The 21715-nt window shown below is 37.0% G+C and overlaps 1 pseudogene; it reads right to left on the minus strand.

The window, feature by feature from the left end:
- Window positions 1-2642: 2642 nt before the first annotated feature.
- On the minus strand, window positions 2643-4509 carry LOC138916880 (olfactory receptor 5A1-like; annotated as a pseudogene).
- Between the last annotated feature and the right edge of the window lie 17206 nt (window positions 4510-21715).

Below are 21715 nucleotides of genomic sequence, written 5' to 3' on the forward strand. Positions count from 1 at the left end.
CCACTTTGCCACGTCCCTTCTAATTCAATTCCACACTTCCTCATGGTCCTACTATGATCTCATGATTATAGCTTTTCTTTTAATGAACTTGGAATCATTTGTGGTGGAAAGGACCTAGTGATCATCTGTTTCAATACCATTAATTTCCAGGTGGGGACTAGAAGCCAGTGGATCTAAGAGATTTGCCCAAGATGACACAGCTGGCTGGTAATATAACCTGACAACAGTAAATTAGATATGTGGACACTTTTACAAAGCACTTTCATTTTAGACAAATACATACATGCACTTTCTCAAATACCTAACCTGAATCAATCATCTCAGCAGTCCTATGAGGCATACATGGTGTGATTTACTATGCATAAGTGAGGAAATCACAGCAAAAAGGAATACAATAAAACTAATTCATGATAGAGCCATGACTTATTGTGGTTAATACCATGGGCATTGGTGTCAGCCAATCTGGGTGGAATTCCAGCTTTCCATTTATTGGTTGTGTGACCTTGAGCAAATTAACCTCTCCAAGCCTAAGTATATATCACCTATTAAATGGGGCTAATAATAGTAGCTACTTCATACAGCAGTTTTTCATAGAATCAAATCAGATAATGCTCATAAAGCACTTAGCCTGTGAGGTACACAGCATGCCTCCCATTAATAGCAGGTTTAATTTGTGTGTTCTGAATTGGAGTTCTTTACAACATATTATGCTGCATTACTAATCCTTCATTAAAAAATATCTGTTTAAGATCATTCTCACAAACGTTTCTTGTCTTTTTTTTTTTTTTTTTTGGTGGAGATCATCTACCCTGCCATTACTAGGGAAACAGAGATGTTTTAGGAAGGTCTCATTCTTGGTTTGCTCTATTTCAGTTAATATTAATTCTAGAGAGAGAGTGGTGGGTGGGGCAATGAGTTAATTATTTAATTTAACTCTTCCTAATAGGTTAGTAGTCAGATATTCCCACAAGTAAGAACTGTAATAGATTAATCTTTTAAATTGAACAGATTCTTAAGATGTTTTTAAAAATATAACACCAAAAGTATAGAATTAGGGCACCCATTCAAACCATGGAGAGCATGTTTCTGGTCAATAAGAAGCATCTATGCTCCACAAATTAAATTTTGTGAGACTTAAGATGAATTGTGGCTACTCTGGGAAGAACATGGAAGACCTCAATATGCTCAAAGCTTCTATCTGTAAAATGTGGATAATTTCTCAACTGCCAACTTCATATGGTAATAGAAAAAAATCACATCCATGCAATTTAACTATATGAAGTGTAGAGTATTGTATAAATACTAATGTAATATATGTGAAGCTTACTATTTAAATTCTCCTCTAGGGGCCAGCCCTCTGGCCGAGTGGTTAAGTTTGTGCACTCCGATGTGGCAGCCCAGGCTTTTGCTGGTTTGGATCCTGGGCATGGACGTGGCACCACTCATCAGGCCACGTTGAGGTGGCGTCCCACGTGCCACAACTGGAAGGACCCACAACTGAAATATACAACTATGTACTGGGGGGATTTGGGGAAAAAAGCAGAAAGAATAAAATATAGATTGGCAACAGTTGTTAGCTTAGGTTCCAATCTTTAAAAAAGTAAAAAGTAAAAAAATTCTCCTCTAAAAGTATATGTCCATTTAAATGTTCTTTAAATTCTCTTAGTTGGACTGGAGTCTACATCATACCCCCAAGTAAACTGGCTTTGCTGCTCCCTGGTCAAACTTAAGGTCCAGGAATATTTGGGAGACTCAGATCTCTGGGACTCAGATCCTGTCTCCCTAGACACACCATGACAGCCTGCATTTCTGAGGTCTTGCATGGTCTCTGGTAAGCTACCATAGAGCAGGCTACAGGCCAACTATGACCAGAAGTTGATGACTTTGACTTCTTTCTAGCCTCTGAGAATCTCTCTAACTCTTGACCTTATTGTGCCCCTTCTTTCTACCATTCCTTTCACCCATACCTTTTTCAAAATTCGCTTCACAAGGAGGCTCAATGAGTAAGATGGAAGGAACAAGCTTATTTGGGAATAAAGCCAGATCAATCTTTCTTCTTCTCCTCTCCTGTCATATTTTATCTTTCTCTGTCTTTCCTTCAGTCTTTCTATCTCTCTCTTTCTGTGTCCCTCCCTCTCATACTCACTCTCTCTCCCTCTTTGAGGTGGAGATTAAAAGTACTCATTTTAAAATAATTTTTAAGTTTCACAACTTGATTTTATACATTATTTTATTTTATTGAAATACATATAAAAGCTTAACAGTTGAAAATGAATAAAAGACATTTTAAAAATCATAGGAGAAAGACTGTGTGGATTCCTAGGTTCTTGTCTATCTCTGCATATAATGTCTATCAGAACCTCTGTTCTCAAAATATGGGGTTTACCTACGTGGGTATAATCCTGGGAACAAACCTTTTAAACTAGATTCAATGTTCATAACACTGCCTCAAACTGATCGCTTGGTAGTGTGAGCTAAATATGATGGCACCAGGAATCAAGAAGTGAGTTTTTCACTTCTCTCTATCTAGCTGTTGTATGACCTACAAAAAGTTCTTACATGTTCTTATCTCTATTTTCCTTATAGGGGAAATAACACCTGCCCAAATATTGTTTTTATGGAGATAAATGTGTTACTCTCTGTCATCCTCTTGAGGGCCTCTTTGATCTCCTTGTTCCTGAAACTATAGATAACGGGGTTTAACATGGGGATTAGGATAACATAGAACACTGACAGCACCTTGTTTTGCTTCTTGGAGTGGCTAGAGTTAGGATGCAGGTACATAAAGAGGCTTGTGCTATAGAAGATTGTCACAACTACTAGGTGGGAGGCACAGGTATTGAAGACCTTGGCACTACCTTTGATGGAAGATAGTTTCAGGATGGAAGCTACAGTGATTGCATGAGATAAGATGATTACCAAGAAGGAACCAAACCCAACAAGAATAGATTCGAGAGACAGAATCATTTGGCTGATGTAGGAATCAGAACAAGACAAAGAAATAATCTGGGTTACATCACAGTAGAAATTTGGAATGATATTGGGCCCACAGTAGTAGAGACGAAAGCAAGAAACTGTTTGAACTAAGCTACCAAGGAAACCACTCCCATAGGCCCCAGCAATCAACTTATGACAGAGGCCAGGAGCCATGATGCTCGAGTACTGCAGAGGCCTACCGATACCAACAAATCTGTCATAGGCCATGGTGGCCAAGATGCAGCATTCAGCCTGACCCATCCAGCACCCAATAAAATACTGGGTGGCACAGGCAATGAAGGAAATGTTTTTTTCATCTTTTAAGAAGTCTGAAAGCATTCTTGGGCTATTTGAAGAAGAATAACAGATGTCTAAAAATGATAGGAAACTGAGAAAAAAGTACATAGGCGTGTGCAGGTGGGAGTTCATCCTGATTACGATGATAAGACCCAGGTTCCAGATTAGAGTCATAAGGTAGATCCCTAGAAAGACTGGGAATAGTACACGCTGCACCTCTTTTTCATCTGAAAGTCCCAGGAGAACAAACGTGGACACAGAAGTCTCATTTCTATTCCTTTCCATGGACATGGTTAGTGTCATCTACTGACAAAAAGATGACAGATGGAAATTATTTCATTCTCAAAAAACAAAAACAAGTATTCTTCGTCTTTTTCCAGTCATGCAGCTGACTAAATATACAACTTAAATCATCATGTTGAGTTAATCTGTCTTCCACGCATGATTACTAAACTTAAATGAACAATTCCCTTCAATAAACATTCTCATTCTCTTTGGGGACAAAAGACAGTAAATTGGCATTATGAGTACATTATCCTCTGAAATGTCTTAATTTCATGTTTTAACTTCCTAGAATTCACAAATATATGAGAATCAGAAATAGACAAAACTGGTGAAAACTGCTATCTCTCGATATGGTGAAACGAAAATTCTCCTCACACATGGCTCTGATGTTAATCAGTGCTTGAAGAAGTCCCTGAATCATGAGGCTTCATACACCAAATGAGGATGCTGGAGTACATGTCTTTTAAAATCTCCTTCGGGGGCAAGCCCTAGAGGCCTAGCGGTTACGTTCAGTGCCCTTCACTTAGGGTACCTGGGTTTGAATCCTAGACACTGACCTACACCATTCTTCTGTTAGAGGCCATGCTGTGGTACAGCCCACATAAAAAGAAAAAAAGGGGAAATATTGGAAATGGATGTTAGCTCAAGGCAAATCTTCCTCAGAAAATAAATAAATAAATAAATAGAATCTTTGGAACCAAGATTCCACTAAACTGTAATCAGGGAGGGTGGACTATCTTGTAACTGCCTTTCTGTTTTCATAAAACCATCTGAGATCTAAAAATAATGCCATAGAATAGTGGGAAGAGTCAGAGACAAGATATAGTTTGGAAATGGATGTGAGTTGAACAACTTAATGATTCTAGGAAAGCACCTGAGAAGTTAGATAAGATAAGTTTGAAAGAGCCATTATGCTCCTTTCTTTGCAGGTGCAGCTTTTTCTTTCTTCAAATCAGAGATACTTATAAGTTAAATTATCTAAGACAGCGACTCTTGATCTTCTTTGAGTCAGTGATACATTTGAAAATCTGTTACAAAGTCTGAACCCTGTACCCAGGAAACTGCAACCACTTATCACCTCTGCATATGGTTTTATTGGATTCTCTGTCACCCTCAAGTCTATTCATGGTTCCTAGATTCAAGACTTCTGTAGAAGTAGAGTGATTTGAACTCATGTAAGGATGAGGATGCTTAGGCAAGGGATATGGGGATTAGAAAACTGAGGCAGGATTTCTGGAAGTCCTTTCTCTTTTTCTCCTTGGAGCCAGTCCAGAGAAGTTAAGCACTAAGTCTTCAGGCCAAACAGTAAATAACCAAAATAATATTTTTGCATAAGACACTGCATGCCCTCTTCAAGATGCAATAGCTGTCATCTCTTCAGGTGGTCATTAGAACATCTCCAGCACAAGTATATTTTTATTCAGATGAACTCAAACTAGAAAGAAAATCATGGGAAGCCATGAAACCTAGAAAATATATGTCACATGTAGCTGAGAGTTTTGTGTTTGCGTAAAGTAGAAGTCTTGGAGATTCCCCTGGAGAAAGACTGCAACATTAGTGGAATAAACTATGTCTATAAACTACAAATACCTGTCAGTATTAGCCATCCAGAATGACTTTCTTTTCGCCAATCATTTCCCAGCCTTCTAGGACCAAAAATGAACAATATGAGAAAATCCCCATTGAAGCATAAGGCTGTAGTCTGAGAAGTGAGGCAGACGGGTTCATTTCCCAAAATTAGATCTGTCTTTGCTTCATGGTGAACTCTTTTGAAAAGTATTCTGAAGGAAGGAAGTTACTAATTAGAAAATAAATGCAAGATTTGAGATCAATGTGGAAGGAAAAATGGGAGCAGACAGAATGTGTACAGTCATGTGCCACGTAACAACATTTCAGTCACCAACAGACCGCATAAATGATGGTGATCCTGTAAGACTAGTACCATATAGCATAGGTGTGTAGTAGGTATACCAAGTAGGTTTGTGGAGGTACAGTCTATGATGTTCAGACAAAAACGAAATTGACTAATGATTCATTGCTCAATGTTTCCCCACAATTAAGTGATGCATGAGTGTATTGATCGTGCCAGACTTAGGTGTGGTTCTGTCCACAGTGAGACTGAATAGAAAGAGAATTTTGTGAGAACAGAGCAGAAAACTGCATTCTTCATCATCATCGCAGTCATCATCTTAACCAACAATCATGACAACAAAAAGATTGATTTTACATCTACGATATATTCTGTTCATCTTCTACTCACGGAGGTATTCACAGCTTCCTCTAATGTCCATTCATTCAATAAGGTAAACTTAAGCCTGATGTGCTATCTATCAAACACAGGTAATATTCTGAAATTGTCTTTATATTTCTAGTATATGCCTCTGGAACCACAATTAAATGTCTGTCATTGAATCTTCTTGCTCTACCCTCCACTTCACTCAAACATCCATTATTTGTATTTCTCTCCTGTGTTCTGTTTAATTTTTACAGATCTCTCTTCCAGATAATTTATTCTATCATAAGTTTTGCTAACTGGTTGTTTAATGCATCTGTTTAATTTCACATTTCAGTGATAATATTTTGTTTTCTCTCTAAAGGTTTCATTTTGTTCTTTTCCTGAGTGGTCATCTTTGATAGTCTCTTATTCTTTCATCATACTTTCCATAGCATCCATTATTTAAACATATTAAACATATTTATTTCTTATTAATATCTAATAATTTAACTACATAGTTTTGCAAATCTGATTTTATAGTTTGATGTTATAGCTGACTCTTAGCAAGGTATCTTGTATTTTTGTCTGCTTAGTGATTTTTTTTATCTTAATTTAGCATTTAAAAAAAATTTATCTGTGGGAATCACTGAGGCTTGAGTTTAAAATGTCTTCTTTCAGAAATGCTTTATATTATTTCTGTCAGATACCTTAGGGGCAACACCAACACAGAATCCCTTTAAACAAAAATTTTGACTTGGTGTCTTTTGGTGTCACAATAGTCAAAGATATAAGCTGCATATCTACATGAGTAAGTGTATGAGATTAAAAATTATCAGAGGAAGGAGGAATGTTAGCATCTTAGCAGTAAAAGACAGTCCTTCTTTTTGTCCCACTTTTGTAAGAATGAATTAGACATCCATTCTTGAGCAAAAACACCTTGTGGGAGTTGTGGTATCCAGGGCCATAGACCAAGGGACCCAGGAAAAATCTTGCCTACCTGTGTATCCCATAATAGTCAAACAGACCTCAGAATGGGCTGCAGAGCCAGCAGGAGTCAGTGAACCTACCTAAGTCCATCTGGGTTATGATCAGGTAAAGTCTGGAGAGTGCTGTCTTTGGCAGACACCCATGAATGAGAGAGACTTTGTGGAACCCCAGCCTTCTTGAGAGTGGAGTACAGTGAACTATTGGAACAGAAAAGCAGCATGAGTTGGTCACAGTGGGGAAGGTGAGAGGAGCATTCCAAGGACCACTCATTCAAGGCAACAATGCACAGTCTGAAATATTCAACGGTGGTGAACTATGCCACAGGGGAAAAGAACAGTGAGTGAGTGCCCAGCCACAGTGTTGGACACAGCTGGAGAAATCTGTGTCTCTAAAAAGAACCTAGCGCACTGAGACAGGTAGTTGGTGATGGAGGGAGGGGGAAGATCAGGAAATAAACAAATGATAATAACAAAAGACATTAAATGAGCATAGTTCCTGCCTACTGCACTCAGGATTTCAGCTGAAATCCTCCGTGAGCCTCCAGGAGTACCTCACCCAAGAATCTCCCCCCGAGATCAGTGGGAACCACAAGGCCCCAGTGCCAAACCCACACCTCTCCCCACTCTGCAACTGGCTTCTTGTGAATATTTCTAAGGGAAGCAGTGACAACAAAGCTGGTAAACTGGGTGGTCTCAGAAAAATAAACCTGGGTCTACGGCAAGAGAGAAAACACAAACATGAGCTATAGCACTAGCTTTGAGAAAACAAATAAGAGGTTTCCAGTAGCCATCCTCGTGAATTGTAACGAGGAAGACACAATAGCCTAAAAATTCTGCCAACCATGGTAGCAAGCAGAGTGGAGCACATTCACCCATATAAAGGCAGAGAAAATCTCAGATATAACACCACCAGTGACGGTAAACCCCATAGGAAGGCAATTAGTAAAGATTTTAGGAAGTCTTTTTTAATTCAAATGTAAAAGCAGCAACCAAAACCTACAAGAAATATGAAATATCAAGGAAATATGTTGTCACCTAAAGATGACCATAATCTCCAATTTCAGAAGTTTAAAGGTACATAATTTTGTGACCAAGCTAATAAAGAATTCAAAATAGCTTTTTGAAGAATCTCAATGAACTACAAGGTAACTAAAAAGACAATAATGAGGTTAGGAGAAAAAAATGAACAAAATGATATATATACACACACACACACATATATATATATATGTACTAAATAAACCAAAACTATAAAAAAGAAACAATTTCTGGCACTGAAGAATTCAATGAATGAAATGAAAAATGCAATAAAGAGCATTTGCAGTAAAGAAAACTGAAGACAAATAAGTGAGCTAGAAGACAAGAAGTTAGAAATAACCCAGTCAGAGCAAGGCAAAGAAAAAAAGAAAGACAATAGAGCAAAGAAAGCCTATACAATCTATGGGATTTCATCAAAACAAAATTAAAAGAATTGAAGATTGAAAGGAAAAAAGAGGAAGAAGGCAGATGAAAATTTATTTAGGGAATAATACTACAGACTTCTCAAACCCGGAGACACTTGGACAGCCAAGCTCACAAAGCTTATAGACCACCCAATTATTTCATGCCAAAAGACTTTCTCCAAGACATATTATAATTAAACTTTTAAAAATCAAAGATAAACACAAAATCCCAAAAGCAACTAGGGAAAAATGATGGTAACCTACAGAGGAACCCCCATTAAGTTACCAGGAGTTTTCTCAGCCACATCCCACAGACCAAGACAAAGTGAAATGACATACTTAGTGTTGAAAGAATAAACTGCCAGTCAAGAATACTCTATCAGGCAAAGTTATACTTCATATATGAAGGGAAAGTAAAGAGTTTCCCAGAAAAACAAAAGCTGAGATTGTTCATCACCACTACATCTTCCTTCTAAAAACTGCTGAAAGGAGTTTTTTGAGCTGAAATGAAAAGACACTAATCAGCAACATGAAAACATACAAAAGAATACAGCACAGTGATAAAGGTAAATATAAAGGCAGACTGAAAAGACTAATTCTGTAATAGGATGGTGTGCTAACCACTAAATTGTAGTATAAAGACTAAAAGTGAGGAGTATTATATAATTATAGCTACTATAATTTGTTAAAGAATACAGAATATAAAAAGAGGCAAAAATAACATAACAATGTAAAACAGAAGAGTAGAAGGGTCCAGTTTTTGTAGAAAATGGAAGTCAAGCTGCTATGAGCTTAAAATGGACTGTTTTCCTTATGAGATTTCTATACAACCCTCATTGTAATCACCTAGTGAAAATCTAGACTAGGTTCACGAAAGATAAGAAAGGGGAAACAGAGCCTACCACCATGGAAAAAAACACATGTGCAAAGGTAGGTGCACACAAGAAAAAAGGAAACAATGGAAATACAAACAACTGGATAGCAATGAGTAAGATGGCATTAGTAAGTGCTTACATATCAATAATTACAATAGATGTAAATGAATTGAATTCACCAAAAAAAAGGGCAGAGTCCTAGATAGATGAAAAATCAAGATCCAACTATGTGCTGCCTACAAGAGGCTCACTAAGCTTTCATGAGACCCATAGGCTCAAAGTGGAAGAATGGAAAAAGATATTTCGTGCAAGTGGAAAACAAAAGAAGGCAGGAATAGCTATATTTATATCAGATAAAATAGACTTTAAGCCAAATATTGAAACAAGAGACAAAGAAGGTCATTATATAATAATAAAGGGGTCAATTCATCAGGAAGACATAATAAATGTAAATATATATGCACCCAAAATCAGAGCACCTAAATATATTAACCAAATATTAACAGATACAAAGGGTGAAATAGACAACAATACAACAATAGTAGGGGACTTTAATACTCCATTTTCAGAAATGGATAGATGATCCAGAGAGGAAATTCCCACAAAAATGTTCAACTTGAATCACGTTAGACCAAATGGATATAACAGACATTTATAGAACATTCCATCCAATAGCAGCAGAGCACACATTCTCCTAAAGTGCACAGAAAACATTTCCAGGATAGATCACATGAGAGGACACAAAATGTGTTTTAGAAAATTTAAGATTTAAATCATACCAAGTATCATTTCTGACCACATTGGCATGAAACTAGAAATCCATTAGCAGAAAGCTGAGAAATGAACAAATATGTGAAAACTAAACAGCACACTACTGAAAAATCAATGTGCAGCTGAGAAATCAAAAAACATCTTGAAACATATAACAATGGAAATATAATACACCAAAACCAATACTATGGTACAAAAGCAGTTCTGAGAAGGAAGTTTACAGCAATAAATGCATACATTAAGAATACAGAAGGATCTCAAATAACAACCTAACCTTACACTTCAAGGAATGAGAAAAGAAGAACAAAGACCAAAGTGAATAGAAGGAAGGAAATAACAAAGACCAGGCTAGAAATAAACTAAATAGAGACCAGAAAAACAATAGAAATAATAAATGACATTAAGGGCTAGTTTTCTAAAAGATAAACTATATTGACAAATCTTTAGCTACACCAACAATAAAAGACAGGAGACTCCAATAAATCAGAAATGGAAGGGGAGACATTACAAGTGATAGTAAAAAATACATAAGATTATAAGAGACTGCTATGAACAATTACAGCCCAGCAAATTGGATAATCCAGAAGAAATGAATAACTTCCGAGAAATATACAAACGGTCAAGATTGAATCAGGAAGAATCAGAAAATCTAAATAGAAAAAAATCAAGTAAGGAAATTGAATCAGTAATTGAAAACCTCCTAACACAGAAATCCCCAGAACCAGATGGCTTCTTTGGCAAATTCTACCAAACGTTAAAAAAAGTATTAATGACAATCCTTCTCAAACATTTTCAAAAAATTGAACAGGAAGGAATACTTCCTATTGCATTTTGGAATTGAAAGTATTACTCTGACACCAAAGCCAGATAAACACACAAGAAAAGAAAACAAGAACAGCACACAGGAAAAGAAAACTACAGACCAATATCCATCTTGAAAAAGATGCAAAAATTCACAACAAAATATTAGGAAACCAAATTCAACAACACAGTAAAAGGATTATACACCACGAACAAGTGGGATTTATCCTAGGAAAGGAAGAAAGTTCAATGAACAAATCAATAAATGTGATACACCACATTAGTAGAATGAAAGGTGAAAAACATGATCATCTCAATAGATGCAGAAAAAGCATTTGACAAAGTACAATATCCTTTCATGATTAAAACCCTGCAAAATTGGATCTAGAGGGAATGTTCCTCAACATAACAAAGAACATATAAAACAAACCCAGAGGTAATATTATAGTCAACGGTGAAAAACAAAGCTTTCCCTCTAACATTAGGAACAAGACAAGGGTTCTCACTCTCACCACTCTTATTCAATATAGCAACTGAAAATCTTAGCTAGAGCAAAAAGGCTAGATAAAGAAATATAAGACATACAAATGGGGAAATAAGAAATAAAATTAGCATTACTTGCAGATGTTATGAGCTTGTAGACAGAAAATCCTAAAGATTCAACCAAAACTGTGTTGAAAGTAATAAATGAATTTGATAAAGTTCCAGAACAAAAAGTCAACATTCAGAAATCAGTTGTGATCCATGAGCATGAAATATCATTTCATTTCTTTCTGTCTTCAGTTTCTTTCAACAATCCCTAACTGTTTTCAGTGTGCAGGTCTTTCATCTCCTTGGTGAAATTTATTTCTAGGCATTTTGTTGTTTTTATTGTGATTATAAATGGGATTTTATTTTTGATTGCTCTTTCTGCTGGTTCATTGTTAGTATATAGAAAAACAACTGGAGCTGGCCCCCGTGGCTGTGTGGTTAAGTTTACGTGCTCTGCTTCAGCGGCCCAGGGTTTCTCCGGTTTGGATCCTGGATGCATACGTGGCAACACTCGTCAGACCATGCTGAGGTGGTGTCCCACATAGCACAACCAAAAGGACCTACACTTAGAATATACAACTATACACTGTGGACTTTAGGGACAAGAAGAAGAAAAGAAGATTGGCAACAGATGTTAGCTCAGATGTCAATCTTTAAAAAAATAAATAAATGAAATGGGTATGATCTTTGCCTTTAAAAAAAAAACTGATTTTTGTATATTGACTTTGTACCCTGAAACTTTATTGTATTCGCTTATTATTTCTGATAGTTTTTTGATGGATTCTTTATGGCTTTCTAAGTATAAAATCATGTCAACTGCAGATAGTGACAGTTTTACTCCTTCTCTTCCAATTTTGTTACTTTTTATTTCTTTTTATTGCTTAATTTCTCTGCTTAGAACTTCCAGTACTGTGTTGAATAAGAGTGATGAGAGGGCCATACTTAGACAAAGATGTTTTGATATTAGTTAAATCCCCTGGAATTCAGCAAATTATTATTTTTCATTCAATGCTTTATTATTAATTTCTAGAGTGTGCTGGGCTTTATAGAAATTGTCTCATTAGATTCTAAATGTTTCTATTTCTCTCATTTTACAAGTGAAAAACACAAGTTAACTGAGTTAAAGACCACATCATTAGGAAATTGCAGAACTAGAACTCAACATCATCCACCCCTCACTCCATAGTAATATTGACATTTTAGATTAGAGATTATTCTTTTCACTGAAGGTGAGAGAATTTGGGTAGGGAGAAAGAGAACCCCAGGAAAAGCCCTAAGTGGAGGGTGTGGAAGTAAGGGAGAGGAAAGAGATAAAGAAGAGAAGAGAGCATAAACCTCATAAAATGTATGAGGACCACAAATCTTACTTCACATAGGTTTTACTGGAAGAATCACTTGGATATTGAGATAACACGGAATCCACTCTTTTCTATAAATCTTGCCCTCTTACCTTGACCTACATCCCCCAGGATAACAGAGCTCTTGCCAAACTTGAAATTGCTCATTTGCTTTCAAAAGATCTATTCAGGTGGGCCCTACTGCACTCCAAGACTGGTGCTTTAGGCCATGAAATTGGCTGTCCATTCACAGCCAAAGAAATACCCACAACTGGATGGGTATTTCTTAAATGTGTTATTAGGGCAGAGGTGAAAAGAGAAAAGACAATGAGGGAGAAAACACTCCAGGTGCTTATTCTCTTGGGTCATGGTTGTCATGGAATTTTACTCCATCTAATTTCATGCCCCACTTTGCCATGTCCCTTCTGATTCAATTCCCCACTTCCTCATGGTCCTATTATGGTCTTGCGATTATAACATTTCTTTTAACAACCTTGGAGGCATTTGACAAGGAAAGGACCTGGACATCTTCTAGTCTAATACCATCATCATTTTCGAGGTGAGGAGCTAGAAGCCAGAGGAGCTAAGAGATTTGCCAAAGATGACACAGCTAACTGAGAATACTGCTTGATAACAATAAATTAGATATGTGGACATTTCCCTGTTTACAAAGCCTTCCATTTTAGATATATATTTTTTCTCACTCCGTGACCTGAGCTAATTATCACAGCAGCCCTATGAGACAGATATTGCATGGTTTCCTAGGGATAAGTAAGGATATTGAAGTAATAAGGAATACAGTAAAACTAATTCTTGACAGAGCCACAGATCATCATGGTTAATACCATGGACATTAGTATCAGCTAATCTGGTTTGAATTCCAGCTTTCCATTTCCTGGTTGTGTGACCTTGAGCAAGTTAACCTCTTCAAGCTCCATTAATATCACCCATAAAATGGGCTTATAGTATCAGCTACTTTATAGAGTAGTTCTTCGTAGAATCAATTAGATAATCCTTATAAAGCACTGAGAGTGTGAAGTACGTGGCATGCCTTCTATTAAAAGTAGGTTTAATTCATGTGTTCTGAATTGGAGTTCTTTACAACATATTATGCTGCATTACTAATCCTTCATTAAAAATATCTGCTTAAGATGATTCCCACAAAATTTTGGTTTTGTTTTTTGGGTTTTGTTTTTCCTTTTTTTTTAAGATGGAGCTCATCTACCCTGCCATTACTAGGGAAACACCTGATTTAGGAAGTTCTCATTCATGATTTGATCTGCTTCTGCTAATCCTACTTCTAGAGAGAAAAGGATGGATGGGATAAGGAGTTAATTATTCAGTTTAACACTTGCTAATTGGTCAGTAGTTGTATAGTCACTCTGATAAGAACTGTAAAAAATTAATATTTTAAAAGGAACAGATTCTTAAGATAGTTTTAAAGCTATACCATCAAATGTACAGAAATTTGGCACCATGGACAAGTAGCAGTAGAAATGTTTCTGGTTAGTAAGAACCATTTTGTTCCATACATGACACTTTGTGAGCTTCACGAAGAATTGTTGCTACCCTGGGAAGAATGTGGCAGACCTCAATATGACCAAAGGTTTTATCTGTAAATGGGTCTAATTTATCCCCTGCCAACTGAACATGGTAAGAGAAAAAAATCAAACCTATGCAATGTAACTATGTAAAGTGTAAAATACTGTGTAAATAGTAACATAATATATGTAAAGCTTAGTCTACAACTCATGCATGAGAAAACATCTCTTTTCAAAATTTTCTTTAAATTATACCAGTTGGACCCTGAGTCTCCATGGTACCCCACATCTGGTTGCTCTGCTGCTCTCTGGTCAACTTAAGGCCTTGAAATTCCATGCGCTTAGATCTCTGAGATTCAGACTCTGCCTTCCTAGACATACCATGACAGCCTTCATTTCTGAGTCTGGCATGGTCTCTGGGAGGCTACCACAGAACATGCTTCAGGCCACGTATGCCCGGAAATTGATGACTTTGACTTCTTTCTAGCCTGTGAGAATCTCCCCAACTCTTGACCTTAAAATTGCCCCTTCTTTCTACCATTCCTTTCTCCCATCTGTTTTTCACAATTCAATTCACAAGGAGTTTCAAGGAATAAGATAGAAGGAACAATGTTATTTGGGAATAAAGCCAGAACACTATTTTTTTCTCTTTTCCTTTAGTTTCCTCTCCTGCTTTCTCCTCCTTCCCCTCCCCTTCCCTCTGTACCCATTTTTTCTGCTCTCTCTCTCTCTCTGTTTTTCTCCCTCTTTCCAATTTTCTGATTCTGTGCCATCTCTCTCACACTAGATTTCTCTCACTCTCTTTGGAATTAATAAGATAAAGTATTCACTTTTAAATTATTTTTAACATTCACATATGCAATTTTATACATTCTTTTTAAAAATTTTCTTGAAGTACAAATAAATTCTCAACAATTGAAAATATATAAAAGAAAAAATCAATGAGGAAAGAACTGTCTGTGTGGCTTCCTAGATTCTCATCATTTCTCTACATGAAATATATTACAGAACTTCTATTCTCAAAGTGTAGGGTTTTATCGACCTGGGTCTAATCATGGATACACACTTTATAAACTGAATTCAATGGTGGTGACACTGCCTCAAATAGATCACTTGATGGTGACAGCTAAACATAATGGCACCAGGAATCAAGGAGCCAGGTTTTCATTCCATCTCTCTACCTAGCTATTCTTGTGACCTACAAAGGGTCACACGTATTCTTATTCTTGTGTTCCTCATAGGGGAAATAACAGCTGCAAAAATATTGTTCTCACTGAGGTAAATGTATTAGCCTCTTTACCACCCGCTTCAGGGCCTCTTTGAAAGCCCTTTTCCTCAAACTATAGATAAGAGGATTTAACATGGGTATAAAGATAACATAGAACACTAACAGCACGTTGTCCTGCTTGTTGGAGTGGCTAGAGCTGGGAAGTAGGCACACAGAGAGGCTTGTGCCATAGAAGATTGTCACAACTACCAGGTGAGAGGCACAGGTATTGCAAGCTTTGGCACTACCTTTGACAGAAGATATTTTCAGAATGGAAGGTGAAACAAAAACATAGGATAAGCTGATAACTAAGAAAGAACTGAACCCAACAAAAATACATACGAGAAAAAGAATGGTATGGCTGATGAAGGGATTAGAACAAGACAAGAAAATAATTTGGATTATGTCAAGGAAGAAATTTGAACTGATGTTGGGCCCATGGTAACAGAGATGAAACCAAGTGGCATAGTAATAGCGATGACAGCAAGGAAACCACTCCCATAGGCCCCAGCAGCCATCTTCTGACAGAGGCTGGGAGCCATGATGGCTGAGTACTGCAGAGGCCTACCAATAGCAACATATCTGTCATAGGCCATGGCAGCCAAGAGGCAGCATTCAGTCAGACAAATCTAGGACTCAACAAAATACTGGGTGGCACAGGAAACGAGCAAAATCATTTTTTGTATCTTTTAAGAAGTCCGAAAGCATCCTTGGGCTGGTGGAAGAAGAAGAACAGATGTCTGTAAAGGACAGGAAACTGAGAAAAATGTACGTGGGTGTGTGCAGATGGGAGTCCATCCTGATTAGGATGATGAGACCCAGTTTCCAAATTAGGATCACAAGGTAGATCCCTAGGAAGAGTGGAGAGAGGATAAGCTTTACCTTTTTTCATCTAAGAGTCCCAGGAGAACAAACACGACTGCAGAGGTTGATTTCTATCTCCTTCCATGGACCTGGTTGGTACCATCTGCAGGGAAAAAGATGGGAGAAGGAAATTATTTCATTTTAAAAAGACAAAAAGAAATACTCTTAATTTCTTTCCACTCTGCAGCTGGCTACATATATATCTTAATCATCAACTTTGAGTTAATCAGTGCCTTCCATTTATAATTACCAAACTCAACTTAAAAAATTCTCTTGCGTAAATACTGTAATTCTCTTTGGGGACAAAGACAATAAACGGACATCATTAGTACATTATCTTCTAAAATGCCTTAATTTCATATTTTCCCAATCCATAGTTTACGAACGTATGAGGATTGGAAACAAAGTAATTAAGGAAAATACTCTCATCTCTTTATATGGTAAAAGAGAAAGAATCTGATCAGTCATGGCTCTGAAATTAATTAAGCGCTTGAAAAAGCCCCTGAATTATGCTGGACCATTAAATGAGGATGGTGAAGTAGGTGCTCTTTAAAATCCCCTTGGGAACTAATACTCAATTAATTTGTAATCAGGGAGGGTGGAAAGTTCTGTAACTGCCTTTCTGCTTTCACAAAGCCAAGAGAGATATAAGAAAAATATAATGAAATGGTAGAAAGAGTCACACGCCAAGACACAGCTTAGAAATGGATGTGACTTACCCAACTTAATGACACCAAGAAGGCTCCTGAGGAGCTAGAAAAGATCAAGTTGTAAGAGCCGTTATCCACCCATCCTTGCAGGTACAGATTTTTATTTCCTCTAATCAGAGATACTTATGAATTAAACTGTCTAAGACAGTGATTCTTGATCTTCTTTGGTCAGTGATACTTTCAAAAGTCTATTGGAAACTCTGGACCCTCTACCCAGCAAACTGCAACCTCTTATCACTTTTGCATATGGTTTTATTGGATTCTCAATCACCCTTGGTTCTATTCATTGTTCTTATGTTCAAGGTTTCTCCTACAAAGTAGAGTGACTTGAATCATGAAAAGGTTACGATGCTTAGGCAATGGACACAGGGATGGGAAACTTAGGCAGGGTTTCTGGAAGTTCTTTCTCTTTTTGTTCTTTGGAGCCAGTCCAGGGAAGGAAAGCACTAGGCCTTCAGGCCAAATGCTAAATAACCAAAGAATATTTTTCATCAGGCACGGTAAGCCTTCTTCAAGATGTTATAGCTGTCATCTTTCCAGACGGTCACAGAACATCTCCCATCAAAAACACATTTTTATTCAGATAATCTCAAAATAGAAAGCAAACCATGGGAAGCCATGAAAAGTAGAAAACAGATGTCAAATGTAGCCTGGCAGTCATGTATATGGGTAATAGTAGAAGTCATGGAGATTTCCCTGGAAAAGGGCTGTGTCTTTAATGGAATAAACTTTGTCTATGAGCTGCAATCATTGGTCAGCATTAGGCATCCCGAACTTCTTCCTACTTCCTAAACATTTCCCATTCTCCTTGTTCCAAAGATGAATGAAAAGAGAAAATCCTTATAGAAGCATAAGGTATAGCCTGATAAATAAGGTAAAAGGGTTCCTTTCCCCAAATATGGATGCAGCTAGGAATTCCTTGCTCTCTAGAGATACTTAGACTACTGAGGCAGATAGACCATGAGCAGAGGGAGAAGGGAGATCAGGTTAAAAGGCAGATAGGAATATCAGAGAGAATTAGAGGAATGCAAGGGCTCATGATTTCAGCAGGAAGTCCTCCCATGAGGCCCCAGGAGTACCTCACCAGAGGATTACCCCACCACATCCACAGGAATGCCCAAAACTCCAGTGCCAAACCCACACTTCTCTCCACTCTGCAACTGGCTCCTTGTGCACATTCCTGAATCTGGCAAACAGACTGCTCTCAGAAAAACAGAACTGGCCTTTGTACAAGGGAGAAACTGCAAACATGAGCTAGAGCGCCACCTTCTGGAACAGAAAAGAGGTTTCCAGTAGCCAGCCTAGTGAGTGGTAACAACCAAAGACACAATAACTTAAGAATTCAGCCACAAGAGGGAACAAGAAGAGTGAACCAGGAGTACCCAAAGAAAGGCAGAGCAAACTCTAGATCCCTTACTCACAAAACTCACAAAACTTAACTTGCAATGAACTAAAGATTTAAACATAAGACCTAAAACCATAAAATAGAAGAAAAAATAGAGGAAAACTCCTTGACATTGATCTTGCAATGATTTTTTCTGTATGACACCAAAAGCACAAGAAACACATGCAAAAATCAACAAGTGGGACTAGATCAAACTAAAAAGCTTCTACAGAGCAAAAGAAACAATCAAAAAAATTAAATGCAGCCAACAGAATGGAAGAAAATATTTGCAATCCATATATCAGATAAGGGCTTATTATATTCTATATTTAAAGAACTCATACAACTTAATAACAAATAATCTGATTAAAAATGACATTGAAAATAAATAGACATTCTTTCTATAGAAGACATTCAACTGCCGAAAGGAACATAAAAGATGGTTGATATCACTAATCATCAGAGAAATGAAAATGAAAACCATGAGATATGACGTCACACCTGTTAGAATGGTCGTCATCAAGAAGACAAGAGAGAACAAGTGTTGGCGAGAAGGTGGAGATAAGGGAACTCGCATGTGTTGCCTTGGGAATGTAAACTGGTCCAGCCACTAAGGAAAAAAGTATGGAGATTCCTCAAAAAATTAAGAATATAACTATCATATGATCCAGTAATTCTACTTCTGGGTATATATCCAAAGGAAATGAAAAAAGGATATCAAAAAGATCTCTTCATTCTCATGTTTATTGCAACATTATTCACAATAGCCATGATATGGAAACAACCTAAGTGTCTGTCAATGCATTAATAGATAAAGAAGATGTTACACACACACACACACACACAGTGGAATATTACTCAGACAAGAGAAAGAAGGAAATTCTGCCATTTGCAGCAACATGGATGGACAGTGAGGGCATTACACTAAGTGAGATAAGTCAGACAGAGTAAGACAGAACTATATGATAGTAACATGTGGATTCTAAAAATGCCGAACTTGTAAAAACAAATGGAATGGAAGTTACTAGAGACTGGGGGCTAAGGGAATTGGAGATATGTTGTTTAATGGTACAAACTTTTAACTTTCAGATAAATCCTAGAGATCTAATGCACAGTATAGTGATTACAGACAGCAATATTCTATCTTAAACTTCAAAGTTCCTAAGACACTAGATATTTATTTATTTATTGAGGTGACATTGGTTTATAACATTATATAAATTTCAGAGGTACATCAGTATATTTCAAAATCTGTATAGGCTAGATCTTAATTGTCCCCACCACAAAATAATAAATATAATTATGTGATATGATAGAGGTGTTAGCTAATGCTAGAGTGGTAAGTGCATTGCAATATGTAAATGTATCGACACATCAAACACCTTAAACTTACACAATGTCATATGTCAATATTATCTCAATAAAAATAAATTTTAAAAACAGAATTATCAAGGAAGACTCTTTTACTTTTTCTCTTTCTCTCAAACTAAAGCTGAGGGAGGTGTGCTTATCACTGTCTCATTTTGTGCATAGTTTTTTCTTTTTTCTAATAGTTTGCCGTCTGAGAATGTCACTCCTGGAGAGTCCCTGTTTTCAGTGGCCTTGAGGGGAAAGGGTGTTGTCTCTAAGTCCATCTCACACATTGTCTTTTTCTCCTAACTCTTAGATATTTGCTCATTAAAACCCATAATGAGGCGACCAGAGATTAGCAAATCCTCTGGGGAAAATACTGGCCCCAGCTCACTGCCTCTGAGGTTTGTGCTTTTTCTTCTCATTTCTGAATCTTTATAAGTTTATTTGCTTTCTCACTGACTCAGCCTTTAAAAAATTCTTTTAAATTTTATCTGGCATTACTAGTTTCCTTGAATATATAGTCCACAGTACTAACAGTAACACCTTTACAAATAATATTTCTGTGAAAGAGTTGAATACTGCAGCTTACTCCTGGCCATTTTTTTTCTAAAACGCAAAGCTACTTGATTTGCTTCATTTTTTTCTGCTTCTAATAGGATTGAATTTGCCAGAAGATCAAGTATATTTTTAGGTAGCTAATATTTATTGAGTATGTACTATGTTCCAGGTGCTATTCTGAATACTTCTATGTTTTATCTTATTTTAGTTTTCAACTAAAATTTATGAGATATGTGCACTTGTTATTGCCATTTTACAAATGAGAAGACCTTGGGTCAGAGCAGCAAAGAACTTAAAGGACACACAACCCATGAAAGGGCAAACTGGGATTCAAATCCAGGCAGTCTAACTCCAGAGCCACGTTTTAAATATCTGCACTAAAACTGCACACTAAAATATGTTAATTGCTGCATTAATCTTGTTTCTAAACACTGAAGAGTGTAAAGGACTATACTTGGTGCGTTGGATGATGTAAACGAGCCAATACGGAGCTTATAGCCCAGGAAGAGAGATGAGAAATGTACCCATAGAGACATCGCACAAAACGAGAGATGATGTGTGGCATGGGAAAGACAGAGATAAATTCTTGTAGGTGATCACTGACAGGATGTGGGCAAGAGATTAGAGATGGGGGAATGCCCCCGCATAGTCATTGCAAGAATTTCTCACAAAAGATCTCTAGAATGACAGACACCATTTCAGATGCATTATTATAAAAATGGACAGGGCAATGAAAACGTAATTGAGCATGCTTTCAATAACATGATCACCACATCTTTTCACATAGATGCACTTTCAGGAAATGAACAGAAAGGCTGTAATGGTGACTGCTTGCCAAGTCAGTGAGATAAACTGAAGGAGAATTTATCTTCTTTCAGGAAGAAGAAATAAGGGGATATTAAAATGTTTTGCAATACGTGCTGGTATAACTGCCAGAAAGGGAAATCTCAGGTTTAGATGGTGAACACTGCAAAGCTTGTACCCACAGATGTCTAAGATAAAATTACCGAGGCCAATTGTACCACACACAGAGAACTATGTCAGACTAGTGATGCTATTCTTTATCCCAGAGCACCTTTTAATTGCCACATTGCTTTTCTCAACCAGCCCAGATTCTACCATTTCTAATTAAACCTTATTTTTAGTTTCCTCTTCTTTATTAAGGACTCCTAAGCTTTCTACCTTTTGTTTTGGATAAAGTTTATCTTGGGATAAAGCTTATGTGGATTCTCTTCCTTCAATTTTTCTCAAGTCATTTCTGACATCAGATAGTCCCCCTCCACATACTGACCTCCATTTTACTCTGCTTAGTAAATTAAAAAAAAAAAACAAAGGAAATGGAAGGAGACTATTAAAAAGTGGCCCATTTGACAAGCTCTGCTTCTTTAAGATATTTCATCAATAATCCTTCCTAATATTTAGTTAGCTGACTTTGGAAAAGTTCACCATATTTGTAGAGCAGGAAACAAAATCTGAAGAGCTTTGTTTATCAGGAACAATATGGGCAGGATCACTGTCAGAA

This window comes from Equus caballus, chromosome 12 (genome assembly GCF_041296265.1).
Source record: "Equus caballus isolate H_3958 breed thoroughbred chromosome 12, TB-T2T, whole genome shotgun sequence".
In the NCBI taxonomy this organism is placed as follows: domain Eukaryota; kingdom Metazoa; phylum Chordata; class Mammalia; order Perissodactyla; family Equidae; genus Equus; species Equus caballus.